Here is a 14932-nt window from a genome sequence, read left to right as displayed (position 1 = left end):
TCAAAACGTCTGAACTAGAAGTGAGTATTAGATCATCTACATAAACAATAACAATGATAATATCATCATTAGTATGTTTAATATACAAATTAGGATCATTCTTACTTCTAGTAAAACCTTGAGAAACAAAGAAAGAATTAATTTTAGAATACCATTCTCTAGGTGATTGTTTAAGACCATAAATAGATTTGTTCAATTTGCAAACCAGATTTTCACTGCCTTTCTTAACAAATCCAGGAGGTTGAGCCATATAGATTTCTTCATGTAAATCACCATTTAAGAAGGCACTTTTAACATCCATTTGATGAATGGGCCAATTCATTTTAGATGCTAAAGCAAGAACTAATTTGATAGTAGGCATTTTAGCAACAGGAGCAAAAGTTTCATTATAGTCTAATCCTTCAATTTGTGAAAAACCTCTAGCAACTAGTCTAGCCTTGAATTTACTAATTTCATTATTAGTATTCAATTTTGTTTTGTATAACCATTTACATGAAACTATATTCTTTCCATGAGGTAATTTGACTAAGTCCCAAGTTTGATTAGCAAGTAAAGAATCATATTCCTCTTGCATGGCTTTCTGCCAATGAGGTTGAGAGTTAGCTTGATCAAAAGACTTAGGATTGTTAGAATTCATAATAGTAGTCATCAAAGCATAATTGCAATAATTAATCCTTCTATTTTTAATTCCACCAGATCTAGAAATATAATCATCAGCTTCATTGATTAGGTTTTGAGCCCATTTAGGTTTACGTTTAGTTGTAATGGAATTATCACTAGAGGAAGAATCATTAGTAATAAAAGTATCATTAGTATCTACTTGAGTATCATGAGTTGTAGGAGCAAAAATAATCGGTGGTACTTGATTTGAAGGATTAAGAGAAAGAGTAGGGTTAAGAGAAGGAGGTTGGTCCTCCACCAGCACAATTTTAGTGCCACTGAATTCTTCATCATGTGTAGTAGAGCAATCATGAACTCCATTTTCTGCAATACAAACATCTCTAGCAATTTGAACTTTGTTAGTAGTGGAATCATAAACACGATACCCCTTAGTGTTTTCATCATACCCAACAAACATATAAGGAGATGACTTAGCATCTAATTTATGCCTTTTCTGTTTAGGCGTATGAACATAAGCAATAGAACCAAATATTCGTAAATGATGTAAATTCGGTTTCCTACCAGACCAAGCCTCTTTTGGAGTGATAGCTTTGAGAGCTTTGGTAGGAGTCTGATTAAGAATATAAGTTGCACAAAACATGGCTTCAGCCCAAAATTTATAATGCAGATTCTTAGCATGCAACATGCTTCTAGCCATTTCAACAATGGTCCGATGCTTTCTTTTCGCCACACCATTTTTTTGTGGTGTATAAGGAATAGTAAGCTCGTGTTTAATTCCACATGATTTCAAATAAGAATGAAAAGCATTATTCACATATTCCTTCCCATTATCAGTTCTAAGAATTTTAAGTTTATACCCAGATTTCCTTTCAACATATAACTGAAATTCAATAAATATATCAAGAACTTGATCCTTGCTATGCAAAAAATAGGTCCAAGTTTGTCTAGAAAAATCATCAACAAAGGTAAGTGCATACCGAGAACCTTGGATGGAGGTATTCTCCATGGGGCCCAAAAGATCACTATGGACAAGATGCAACTTATGAGTTGCTCGCCATGATTTTCCACTTGGAAAGGGCTCCCTATGCATCTTACCACTCATACAACCTGTACAAGCAATCTTGGAAGGAATAATGTGAGGCAAGCCATCAACCATATTATGCTTTTGCATGAAAGTAATATAATTGAAATTTAAATGACCAAGTCTTTCATGCCATATATTGAAATCAATAGAAGTATGTAAAGAATATCGTGAACTAGAAAATTCATGGAATTTAAACAAATTGTGATTATCCATTTTAGCATGAGCAATCACTTTGAGAGTTTGAGGATCAATGATATAACATGTATCTTTGTAGAATTCAACTTTATAGTTCTGACATAACTGTGAAACAGAAAGCAGATTAGTTTTCAAGTCAGGTACATATAAAACATCATGCAATTTACCATTAGGAATAGTAACATCACCTAATCCTTCAACTTTACAAGTCTGATTATTAGCTAACTAAATAGGAATGTTAGCAATATCAGGTTGTAAAGAATCAAAAATTTCTTTATGAGAAGTGACATGTTGTGATGCACCACTATCAACAATCCATTCTAAAGGTCTACAAAGATTAAAGCTACAAGTAAAAGCATGACGAGGATTAGAACTAGTCGAGTTACCTTTTTTATGGTTTGAGGTTTGATGATTGTTACTATGATTCATAGGTTTTTTTATCATTTTGCTTTTTAAAACAGTTATTGACAATGTGACCATCTTTGCCACAATAAGAACAATGAGGTTTGGAATTGGAATGATTCCTTTGATTATTAGTATTACGAGTATTATTAGGATGATTGGTATTATTATTATATTTGGCATGGAATTTATTGTTGGAGTTATTTGAATTAGAATTATATTGTTTGTGATTATTATTATTATTATTGGAACGAAAATTATTAGTTGAATTTCTAGACACAAATGCATGTTCAGTTGATTTGAGGGTACCAAACTGAATTAGCTTAGCTTCTTCTTGTCTTAATAAAGTTTGAAAAATAACATAAGTTAACTGAGAAGTTAAAGTAGGAATAGCAAGATGTGCATGAATATTAGTTATAAACTGTTGAAACTGTCTAGGGAGACATTTTTTAAAAATAAGATGAATTAAACGAATGTCCTCTAATTGAACACCTAAAGCCATAATTTGACTTTTAAGAGAATCAAATTTTAAGAGAAATTCATCCATACTTTTAAAATTTGCATCCCTGAGATCTTCAAGTTGATCCTGCAACTGTATTTTGCGGTATTCATCTCCACTGTCATACTTGGTTTGTAAGATGGACCATGCATCATGAGCTTTAGAATAGTGAGCAATTAACACATATAAATCTGGAATAATGGAAATACCAATTAACCCTAAAGCTTCTTCATTTTTAGCTTTCCAAGTATCTTTTTTGTCTTGAGTAGCCGCTGAACTGGGTTCAAGAGAAGGGTCAGTGGCTATTTCAAAGAGGTGTTTAAAATGAAAAATAAATGAGATATGAGTTTTCCAAGAATGATAATTAGAATAATTAAGTTTTATTTCTGGAATTAAGGTTGACATGATTAAAAAAATTGCCCCTTTTTTTTTTTATTAAAAAAAATCCTTAATTTGAAAAGCAAGTTAATTGAAAATTTTTTTTGTTAATTGAGAAAAAAAAATTGTTTTTTTTTTTTTTTTTAATATATAAAATTAAGAATATATCTTTTTTTTTTTTGAATTATGGATTTGAAAGGAAAAAAAAATTAATAAAATTTAAATTTTTATTTGTTTTAAAATTTATAAAATTAAAATTTATATTTGTTTTCAATGGTTTTGTTTTAAGAAATAAAACAAGATTTAAAATAGTGAAAAAAGCGGGCAAAGAATGGGAAATTTAAAAAGGTTTAGAAAGGGGGAGCGGAGCTCGGGCGGTGGCTGCCGCGTGGCCAAAGGGTGGCCCTGGTCGGTGGAAATGGTGGGTTAGAGAGTTTAAAAAAATGCGAATAGGATATGGATGCGGGCGTGGCTGCGCAGGCGGCGGTTGCCACGTGGCCTAGACGCAGACCGCGCCAAAAGGTTTACGCTGGGTGTTATGGGGGCAGCAGAAGTGGTGGAAGGGGATTTATTTTGCATGCGGCAGAGTTGCAGATCTCACAGTGAAGAGGGCGTCGGCGACGTTGCAAACCTCGTAGTGAAGGTAGGCGGCGACGCATATCTCGCAGTGAAGAGGGCGTCGGCCGCGGTGCAGACTGGTGGCGCGTGGCGGTGCGTGGTGGCGCAATTGGCTCGCGGCGGTGAGAGGGTGTCGCGCGGCGGCTCTGCTGGCTCGCGGCGGTGTCTTGCGGCGGCACTGCTGGCTCGCGGCGGTGTCGCGTGGCGGCGCGGGGGTGGCGTGCGGGTGGCGCGTCCGCCCAACAAAAGTAATATAAAAAAAATGAATGTCTATTTTAAAACAACAAAGTTATTTGATTTATAAGGATGAAAATCCTATAAAAAGATGTATGTTGTATGCTTGAAATTTTCAAGAGCATACAATAAATAAATATAGAAGAATATATTAAAAAATTTTAAAGAGTAGGAAAATTTTTGTTTAAAAGGAGTATAAAAATTAGAGAGTTATTTAAAACTTTACTCATGTAATGCTTTTTGTTTTGGCGGCATGCCGTCCAAAACAAGAAAAAAAAAATTGAAATTTACCAAGAAACCCTTTGGCGGCAAGCCTTCCAAAGAGGGTTAGTAAAAAAATATGAAACTTTACAAGAAAACCCTTTGGCGGCAAGCCTTCCAAAGAGGGTTAGTAAAAAAATGAAACCTGCATACACAAGATTTGTTAAAAAGATCTAAAATCACAACACAAACTTCTTCTCTCAATAACGTCTCCAAATAAGGTGTGCTCCAATGAATGGCAACCTTCACCACAAAACTTAAAACAAGGATTAGATAGCCAAGCTCTGATACCATGTAAGAAATGATAATGTTGAGCAAGGAACGAGAAACAATCCAAGTAAGTTAAGTGTGAAACAATGTTACCATAAGATAAGCAAACTCCAAGAGCATACACCAAGATGGTTCAACAATGGAGACAAGGATTTATAAGGGGAAAGCAAAGAAAACCCCTTGTGAGTATTATGAATGAAGGCAAATGCCTAGAGAAGAGAGAGAGAGAGAGAGAGAGAGAGAGAGAGAGAGAGAGCAAAAGTAGCTCTATACAATAACATCAAGTGCTAAGAGTGTGTTGAAGAAAGAAGGAGGAGCATCTCTTATATAGAGAGATGAGAGAGGAGTTGCATTTGTAACTCCCATTTCTATGAATGCCACATTCATAATAGGTGTGTGCAAAGTGTCACAATCCTCTTAAGGAGGATAAACTAAATAAAGAAATAAACAAGAGTTGTCCTTACATGTGGAATAAAGGACAAACAATGACATGTCCTCCACATGTGTACAAGTGGACAAACTACATTTAGGGACCCTTGGAATATCCCAATTAATATATATATCCAATGAAAGATTAACCTTTCTAACAAAGATGAATGTTTCCTTTTCATTTGAGAGTGACTCAGTCTTTTGATGAGTCTAGATCTACCTTTTGGACGTTGACTCTGGCGCATCTCTATATCCTTATCTCTCTTGAGAAGGTAGGCTATCATTGTTATGATCATAGCTTAGCTAGTGTTGGAAGATTATTCTAATGGATTGTGGAATTGTGAGATTCCCTAATGCATCTTTGACTGATTTAGTACAGAGATTGAGAGAGACTCCCTCTAAGCCCTAATGCTCTGTAGTTTTGATCTCTCTAACCTTGTATCTTCAAGGATTATCTTAGTGAAGTTTCTCATTGATTTTTGACTTGAGGCTGGAGATTGAGTTTAGTAGTAGGTTGGGTGTGGTTTTTCCTAACATGTTGCTAGAGGGACACAATATTGTTGGACACATGTTACCATCTTATGAGTTGGTATACAATTATTAGATGAATATGTCCACTAATGAGATTCTTTGCAACCTTGTGGAAAGGTGATATCTTGTCTAGTTGGGTTATGTAACCCTAGTTCCCAATGTTAGTTGAGCTTTTTATATCATAGAGGCTATGTGCTCCTACACTTGGTGGTTAGTAGTGGTGAGTATCCTTTGGAGTGCATGCTTTTGTTGGTAAACTATCATCCTCTATGTTCTAAGGGTGATTTTACGTGGATTCAAAGATGCTCATGTGTGACATGATAATATTCTTGGGATCTTGGGATGGTTATTCTCCAAAATTCCAACTCTTGTTTGGAATTGTGTAGTTTTTTTACCTAATTTTGCAGTCAAGTGGTAGGTGCATATTGTGGTTGAGCACCTATGGATGAGGTAGAGTGGGTTTTTCCTTACCTTGTATTGTTGAATTTATGGCTAGATGGGTTTTTCCTAGTGTATAAAAGGTTCCTTATTGGAGGACCTTGTATCAATGTGACACCTTTTCTTTTGCGGTTAACCTATCTGTAGGTTGATGTAATGGATTGAAAATGTTGGAGTTATTTGGATGGACTTGTGAAGAAGTCAATGAGTGTTTTTGATTGCTCAGTTTTGATTTTGCACATGGTGTGTTTGTTTTATATTCTTGGATTATAGGCTTCTAGGAGTAAGCATAGTCTTTAGGGGGATGATGTAGTGCCTCTCCCATTTGATGTTTGTAAGTCATCCTGATGGATACAACCTTGTTGACCTCTCCTTGAGAAGGGATCATGATTGTGACCATGAATGGTCTACACCATTAAGGTTATTGGATTTATATTTTGTATCAGTTGCTTTGATTATGATTATGGATAATTTATGAGATTATGATGTGATTTATGGTTCACTTATAAGGTTTGTGCTAGTGGGTACCTTGATGTGGAGTCATGATGTTGTTCCATGATTACCCTAAGATGTGTGAAGAGATTGCACTGTGTAGTATTACCTACTACATTGGACTAGGTTCCTATAGCAATGGTAAGTAATGTTTATGACTATATTCATTTATGTGTTTTAAGTGCCTTTTTAACATTGTGTAAACTATCATTATTAAAGACTTAAATAATTAGAAATGGATTGTCCATGTTGATCTCCTTGGTTATGTGTTGCGGATATTTACCTTATTATATTTTGATTCTAGAGATACTTGTTACTCATGTTATGTTTTACATTTGAGATGACCTAAGGGTCAAGTATTATACTTTGATTTCAATATCATAGATGTTAGATGACTATGTTGTTTAGTTGATCATATTGAGTGATGATATCATTTTGAGATGACAGTGTATTTTATGATTATATTTGCTTATTTGATATTTTGATATATCTCTAATTATGTTATGTGATGGATTTAATGTTATGGTTATTTACTTCATTCTTGCTTCATTATGCTATATGTGAATGTGAGTGATGTAAATGAATTATTTCAATATAATTGAATAAATGGTTAAATTGGGCATTTAATACATTTATTGTTTTGACTATATTATTATATGCAATTGCACTTGATTGTGTGTTTTAGAGTGCATGATTTATATCCCTGACAATCGCATATGGAGTTAGTGATTCAGCTATTCATATTTTACCAATGTCATCTCTATATGGTCAACGTATCCTTATTTTAATTGTTTAATTAATAATTTTGTTGATTATTAAATCTGAACTCATTTGCAGTGTGGGACTAGACCAATGAACATGTCTATACATTTAGAGGTTCACATTTTCACGAAAGTTGTTAAGGAAATTTTTGTAATTTGGGGGTTTTAGGCTTTATTTTATTTTATTTTAATTTCTGGCAGCTTTTCCATAGATGAATTCCTATTACTAGGAATAGCCTATTTTCGTTTGGGTCAATTCAAGGTTTAAATAGGTTCGCTGGTTATTTTCACTAATCGATTATTCACTCAAAAAGTGAATAAGTATTGAAAGAGGAATTTAATTCCTCACTTGTCACTTTTGAATTAGAAAGTTTGAGAGTAAAACCCAAAACCCTCTTCATGAGGATTTACTATTTTGTTCATTGTGGGAGCTATGAGCATGGGATCATTGCAAGATTAGTCTCATTGGATTCAGCTCGAGGAGACCTTGAATTGCCCCAAATTTTTGGCTACTTTTGTGGGATTTTTATTTTATGGTTGAGATTCCCATTTTTCCCTTTTGACTATGAGGTAGGGCTCTCTCATTTTATTATTTCTACTTTGTTTTAGCTTTTAGTTTTTGGTAGTCATTTTATAGAAGGCTGAGAACTAGTGTTCCCCTCTGTTTCTATATGCTGGCTCTACCTAGTTGGTCGAGTATGAGCATTTCCCTTTTTTTGGGGTGAGGGTTTGGGGTTATGCACTGTTATGCTGACCATTTTTGCATACGGGCTCCAAACCCAGATTTTATTTGATATTTGTGGCTTTTGTGCCCTAAGACCAAATGAGTTTTAATTCTAAAGTTTATGAGTTTTAAGGTTTTTCACCTCGGTTTGCATGCCACCTAGTTTTCTCAGATTTTCTTGGCATGATGTTAGTCATGGGTTTGGATTATCCATAGGATTTTAGTTAGACCATTATTAAAAATTTATGTTTTTATTGGGATGTGTGCCACATTAGTTGAGTGATTTTATACCTAAAGTTATTGTTTCTTTTAGAACTTTGTTATTGTTTAATGGATACTAGGATTTGTGTAGCATTCATACTCTCAGATTGAGGCCGGTTGAGTGAGTTCATGATGTTTGATCTTGTTGTATCATTGGGATTCATGTAGAATCCATACTCCAAGATTAAGGCCGGTTGAGTGATTTCATGATGTATGATTTTATTATTTATTGGGATTCATGTAGAATCCATCATCTCAAGTTATTTTTGATTGAGTGATATTCTGCTTGTGTTCTCATCCAATCCTTGTGTTATGATCTTCATGATGGTGGTATGCCACACATGAGTACATGTGTGTACATTTGTTGGGTGACTTGCGAGACTCGATCTTTTGTGGTACTTCTAGGAGTTATGATCATTAGGGTTAGGTTGGGAATATGCATGCCTGAAGGCACCAATCATTGGATGAGCATGGGTAGGGTATGGTAGCATGTGGAGGGGGCTTCTATCTAGCATCTTGGTGTCATGATGTCATAGGGTTGGTAGAGAAAGTTTTAAGTAAGTGATAACTAAATATAATGTGTAAATCGTAACAAAATTTAAGATAATAAAATAATGCTTCAATGTGAGAGCCTTGCATTGGAAAGTTGAATCCACACAAATCTAAGCTTGGGCTTGTCGATGGTAAGTGAATCTCCATGCTATCAGCCCCTACTTAGTAGCCCACTGAGTGTCTGACTAGGACCTATAGTTTTTGCATTGTCTATGATCTTGGTTTCAATCATCATACTATCTATGTGAGGGTTAGCCATGGACATTTTCTTTATGTGTGTTTGTGGTTGGATTATTATATCCATCAACATGACAAGAGTGGGCTTATAGGTTCTACATGGTTGGGAGGTGTAACTACCTATACCACTGTTGGGGACCAATGTACATAGATGGTCTTTTGTCCTAGTGTGACCATTGTTGGATGTTTTCACTTGGTACTTTAGATTTTAGAGTATGCTTTCTATGATTTATGCTTTCATTGGAATGCTTGTATAACATGTTTCGATGATGTTAGTTATTGATGCATTTTTTTACTATGATAATTAGCATATGATAGATGATGTTATCTATTTTGTAGGATTTTATCTTATACTTTACTTCCAACATGTTAGATTTCCTTATTCTTATGTTGTAGCACATTTTAGTAGTGACATCCTCATAAGATAGCATCGATGATATGTTCAGTAGTTTGGGACGTTATGCATGGGGGATGGCTAGGGCCAATGATGGTCTTATGATGCTATTATGGTTGGGAGGAACCGTGTACTTAGTTTGGTTGTTCAGTTGTTTTGATGTTATTTTTGTACATTGAGATGTTGCTTCTATTCACTACAATGTTTCTTTCAGTATGTCCTTTTTACTACTATGGTTTAGATGGATAGATGTTCCTCTTTCTTGTTCCATGGCATCTTGTTGTTTATGCACTCAAGTGTTCATTCATCAATCTACGAAGATCCGCTACTCCCCAGTGTGGAGGGTTGATTCCCATTTTATCCTTTATTTTGGCCCTTAGAGTAATTCTTTCTTTCTATGGGAGACCATGCATTAGCATTGGGTGATACTTTAAAGTATTGCACATCCAAAGGAGAAGAATCGTGTGATACTGGAAAGTATCGCATGACCTTGTAAACTCTATCATGCGACACTTTGTTGTATCATATGCCTATTGGAGAAAGGTCGTATGATACTAGTAAAGTATCGCACACCTTCTTGAGAAGTGTTGTCCAAACCTTGATTGTATCACACACCTTCATTAGAAAGGTCGTACAATACTGGAAAGTATCATACCATGCTAATTTATTGTATCACCTAGGTTTTAGAAAAAAACCTATCTAGGTGGATAGCAACCACTTTTTGGTTTGTCCAAAAGATTTTCTGAGGTGTTTTGACTACCCTCTTTGGTGTTCTTGAATACCTTGGAATTGATTTTAAGATTTAGAATGTTTCAGATTTGGAATTGTTTGAATTCTTATGTGGTTTGACATTTATGTTTGGTAGTAACATTTGGAGATTCATTGGTGTTGGCATTAAGTCATTATTGCCATTAGTGACAACACTTATCTTCATATTAGTGAAGCTACCAAGCTCAGCACTTATTTTTCTACTCTCACTGAGCATTCTAGTGTTAACCAAGCTACAATAGTTTACACCAAATAGAATAGTGTCTACTTAGTGGTTACAGGCAATGTGAAGATCAGCAGTGTCTACTGAGCAGTTAGTTTGTATGATGAAAATGTAGCATAAACCGAGCGTTGGAAGAAGAAGTGTTTACCAAGTAAAGAAAGGTAAAATCAACATATAGTATCTACCGAGTGATACCACATCTACCAAGTCACTAGTGGTTACTAAGTTTAGAACTACTTCGAGTGATTAGTATGGACCAAGCTTTCAGTTCTACGGAGTGCATGATGATGCTGAGTAATGCAGTGGATGCTGAGTAAAAAAAGGTCATCGAGTTAGTTTAGTGAACCCGAGTTATTTACTATTGAGCTGACTTTGTAATGTGTTATTCACTTGTGTATTGGTCAACCTTGTAAGTTTTGGAAATTGGAAAGGTATATATGTAAGATGTATTACAAAATATCATTGTATTGAATTGAAATTAATATTGTGAATGAAGAATTTAAAAGAAGTGCATGTGAAGGAATATCAATAGTAGTTTAAGGTATACAACAAGGTCATCAAATGAGTAGTAAAGTTTCATCTATCACACAAGGTGATCAAGTGCTCAAGGATCTTATCAGCAATCAGTTGCAAGAAGATCCACTATTTCATCCGAACAGGTGAACCAATTCTAAATCCTTTAACAAGGTAGACTTAATAGTCTTTGTAAAAATCTCTTAACTGAGTGCATACTTCATTGTATGTTTGTAAATCTTCTAACAAGGTGGACCTAGCAATTCTTTGTGCTCCTAATAGGGCAGATCACTAGAAGTGGTCAATGTAAGCCTTTTACTTTATATTTGGAGGGTTTTTGGTTCACCAAAACTTTGTGTTATTATGTGTTGAATGTTTTTCAGTACTTATGCATGTAGTAGTGTAAATGGATGCATGGTGATTGTTTTAGATACTTAATTATTGAAAAGTTTTTAAATTACTAATTCACCCCCCTCTCAGTAATTTACTAAGTCTTGAATATTTCCAAAAATTGGTATTAGAGCATTGTGGTTCTCAGGATAAATTTTAACAGCTTGAGCAAAGATCTAAAGGACAAATGGAGATATTCAGATTCGACAAGGAAATTGAAAATGAAAAGCTAGATCTAGAGATGGCCATGGTTCAACTTAAGGAAGCAAAGGAACATCTTTCCCAATCCCTAAAAAGAAGAAAGGAACTTGCAAATCAGATGAATGATCTCAAGTATGTTGAAGAAAAGATTGAAGACTTTTTCCCTTCAAGCAGTTCAGATGAAGCAAACAACGCAATCAAAGAACTCCTAGAAAAGAATGAATCGCTACAAGAAGAAGTAAGGAAACTTAAAAGAGAACAAGAAATTCAATCAATCAGGCTATGTGAGATCTTGGAATAAAGAAACAAAGCACAAGAGGACTTGGAGGCCAGAAACAATGAAGAACAAAATTAATCCAATCAGAATGAAAACCTTATTGATCATATCATAGAAGAAAATGAAGAAATCAAGATTCTCAGAGCACAAAATCAAAGAATAAGGAATGATCTGAATTATGAAAGAGAAATCAATGAAAGAATAATGAGAGAACTAATATCTAAAAAGAAAATCAATGAAAAATTAAAGAATGACCTAAATGCTGAAAATCTAATCAATGAGAGAATGTTGAAATCTCAAGAAGACATGAATCAATTGAATCAACAAAATGAGAAGAGTCTTCATAGGAAAAATGGAAAAATAGGACTTGGATACAAGGAAGAAGAAGGTGAATCTTCCAAGCAAGGTGCTAAAAGGAATCAGGAACCTACATGCAATCATTGTGGGAAGATTGGTCGTACATCAAACAAATGCTAGAGCAATGGAAAAGAAAAATTCAATGGAAAATGCTACAATTGCAATCAGCATGGTCACAAAGCCAATGAATGCAAGGAAAAACCAAAATTTGAAGGTAAATGTCACAAATGTAGAAGGCATGGTCACAAGGCATCAAAATGCAGATCCAAATCATTCAATCTAGTTGAACAACTTGTAAAGGCAATATTTGGATGGGACTACAATACCTGGTGCAGATGTCATTATTGTGGAGAATATGGACACACTGGCATAAATTGTAAGGCATCACCTAAGAAAGAAGGATACTATTATAAGATGTTATACATACACTGAACTCGATCATATAGCTAAAAATTGTATAAACATAAGGAAAGTTGAAGATGAAAAGAAAACAAGGGATGACAATATCAGGAAACAAATGAAGCAGAAATGGATTCCTAAATCTATCGAGGAGATAAGCTCAAATCATGGGAGTGAAGTCACTCAAGAAGTGGGTGACTCCAACCTTTCAAACTAAATTCTTAAGAATGTGTTGGAGCCATACTCATCAGAAAAGATCATAAGTAATTCCAACAAATACAAAGAATGCAAATGATCCAATCAGTATTCTAGATACACAAGGATCATAGAAAGTTCATCTTTCACTGAGTTGCATCTGACTCCACCAAGAAAAGTTAGTTGAAGACCTTACCAACCAAGGTTGGGAGTAAATGAAACTTTTTTTGTTTGTCAAGTTGATATTCTTATCGAGTTAGGTTAGTGGATGAAAGTCTATCACATCCTGTGTCATTATGGCACCGAGAATTTATGAAAAATTTTCAACACAAGGGGCAAAATCGACTTCATTCTTCATCACATTCGTAGAATTTGAAGAGAAAAATGATTTGAAGAGATTTATAGAATTTTCTAGCTATTTAGCAGAAAAATCTTCACAAATTTCATTCAAATACCAAGCAATGATGGCATCTACCAGTGGAAGTAGCAAAAAACAAAAGAAGGGCTCTAAGATGCTGGTTACAGGAGTTGAATGGAAGGCACCAAACTTCAAGCTTGTTCCATCCATTACTGAATCCCTGGATCCGTATGGTGCTTAGTCTCAAATCCCACCAAAGGTACTCCTGATCAATGATATAAGAACTCATTTTAAATGTGTTATTTAGGAATTAGGGACATTAGAGATGGGTAATGCCCTAGCTGATATGTGTGTGGATGGAGTATTAAAACCTGAGCATAAGCACTTGGAAATGAAAGGGTTAACCCATATCCCCCACTTGTCACAAAATTTCCAAGTCAAATGGATAAGATATATATTGAGTAAATTCCACAACAATCAATTATGGTCGGAGCAACCTATTTTGATAATAAAGAGAATGATACACAAGGTCATAGGTCTCCCCATGTTAAGTAAAGAAAAGAAAACACAAAACCCTAGGTCAGGAGGAACTACAAAAGAAAACCCTAGCCAAATGGGATGGTAGAGGTTTGAAGATAAATAATGTCACTGACATAGAGCTTAGGTTTGACATTAACATAATTACGCATAAGATCTACAGCTTGAGTAAGTTGAACAATGTTCCTACAAGGCAATTGACCTAGCATACAAGGTTGTGAAGAAGAACCTTGATTACGACCTGTCAGATGTGTTGCTAAAGCAATTGAACAAAAACATTGATAGTGTTAAAACTTCAAAGAAAAATCCATTCAAATTTGGTTCATTGCTCACTTGTTTGTTCTTTTATGTCCAAAAATTCTTTCCATCCAAGGGAAATGTGGTATGGAGGAAAGACACCCTTGTTCTTTACTAGATAAATGACTTTATTGAAGAAATGGGTGAAAATTTTGAAAGGGTGTTGGATAACTATTTTGCGGTGTTCAAAGAAAAGATGAATAAAAAATTTAGAATCCTACCCAAACTTGTAGAAGACTACAAGGATGATATATGTTTTATGGTGGACTATGATAGAGTGTACATACAAGTAGTCATACTGAGAGTGGCATGGGTAAAGCCATTGCCTTATGAAATAAACATTGATGAAGTAAGAGACATCATTGAGGCATTGGTGAATGATCCAGTTAATCCTAACCTTCCTGCATTTGGCACCTATGAAGAAGCCAATAAGAGGATAGGGCTTGGTATTGAGATTCCTCAAGCTCTCAAGAGAGGAAAGAAGAGAGTGGCCAAATTGAAAACTGTTGAAGGTCCTCTTATGCTTACTTAGGGAAAGGGTGAGGATGAAGGAGGAATTTGATGATGACAAGGAAGAATAAAAAAAAGAAGAGGAGCCACCAAGGAAGAAAGGTAAGGTGTTTATCACCAAACCTTAGAAGCAACCAATTGCAGTGTTCACCAGAAGAACAAGGAAAAGTAAGAAGGAAAGGGAACCTGTGTTTGTTTGGTCTGCACACACATTTGAGGAGAGAATGAAACAATTAAGAGCTGGAGTAGGAATGTGGAACTTCAAAGCTCTCAAATATGAGATTAGGATTCCAGCTGTGTAGAAAGAGATTAAGGATTTAGTCATGGAGAAGATGGGTATTTGGAAATTCTCCCCTGCACAGATGCAACCTCAAATTCATGTAGGTCTCTTTGCCAAAATCAAAGTTAGATGGGATAACATGGTACAAACTATCAAAGACATCTTTGAATAATAGTTGAGATAGATGGTACCAAATCTGACTGATGTAGGAGTAAAGAAGGCATTGCAAGAGCATGAAGATAGAAT

This window comes from Cupressus sempervirens, chromosome 9 (genome assembly GCF_028749045.1).
Source record: "Cupressus sempervirens isolate cs-2001-9-10 chromosome 9, ASM2874904v1, whole genome shotgun sequence".
NCBI lineage: Eukaryota > Viridiplantae > Streptophyta > Pinopsida > Cupressales > Cupressaceae > Cupressus > Cupressus sempervirens.
This window is presented reverse-complemented; position numbering follows the sequence as displayed.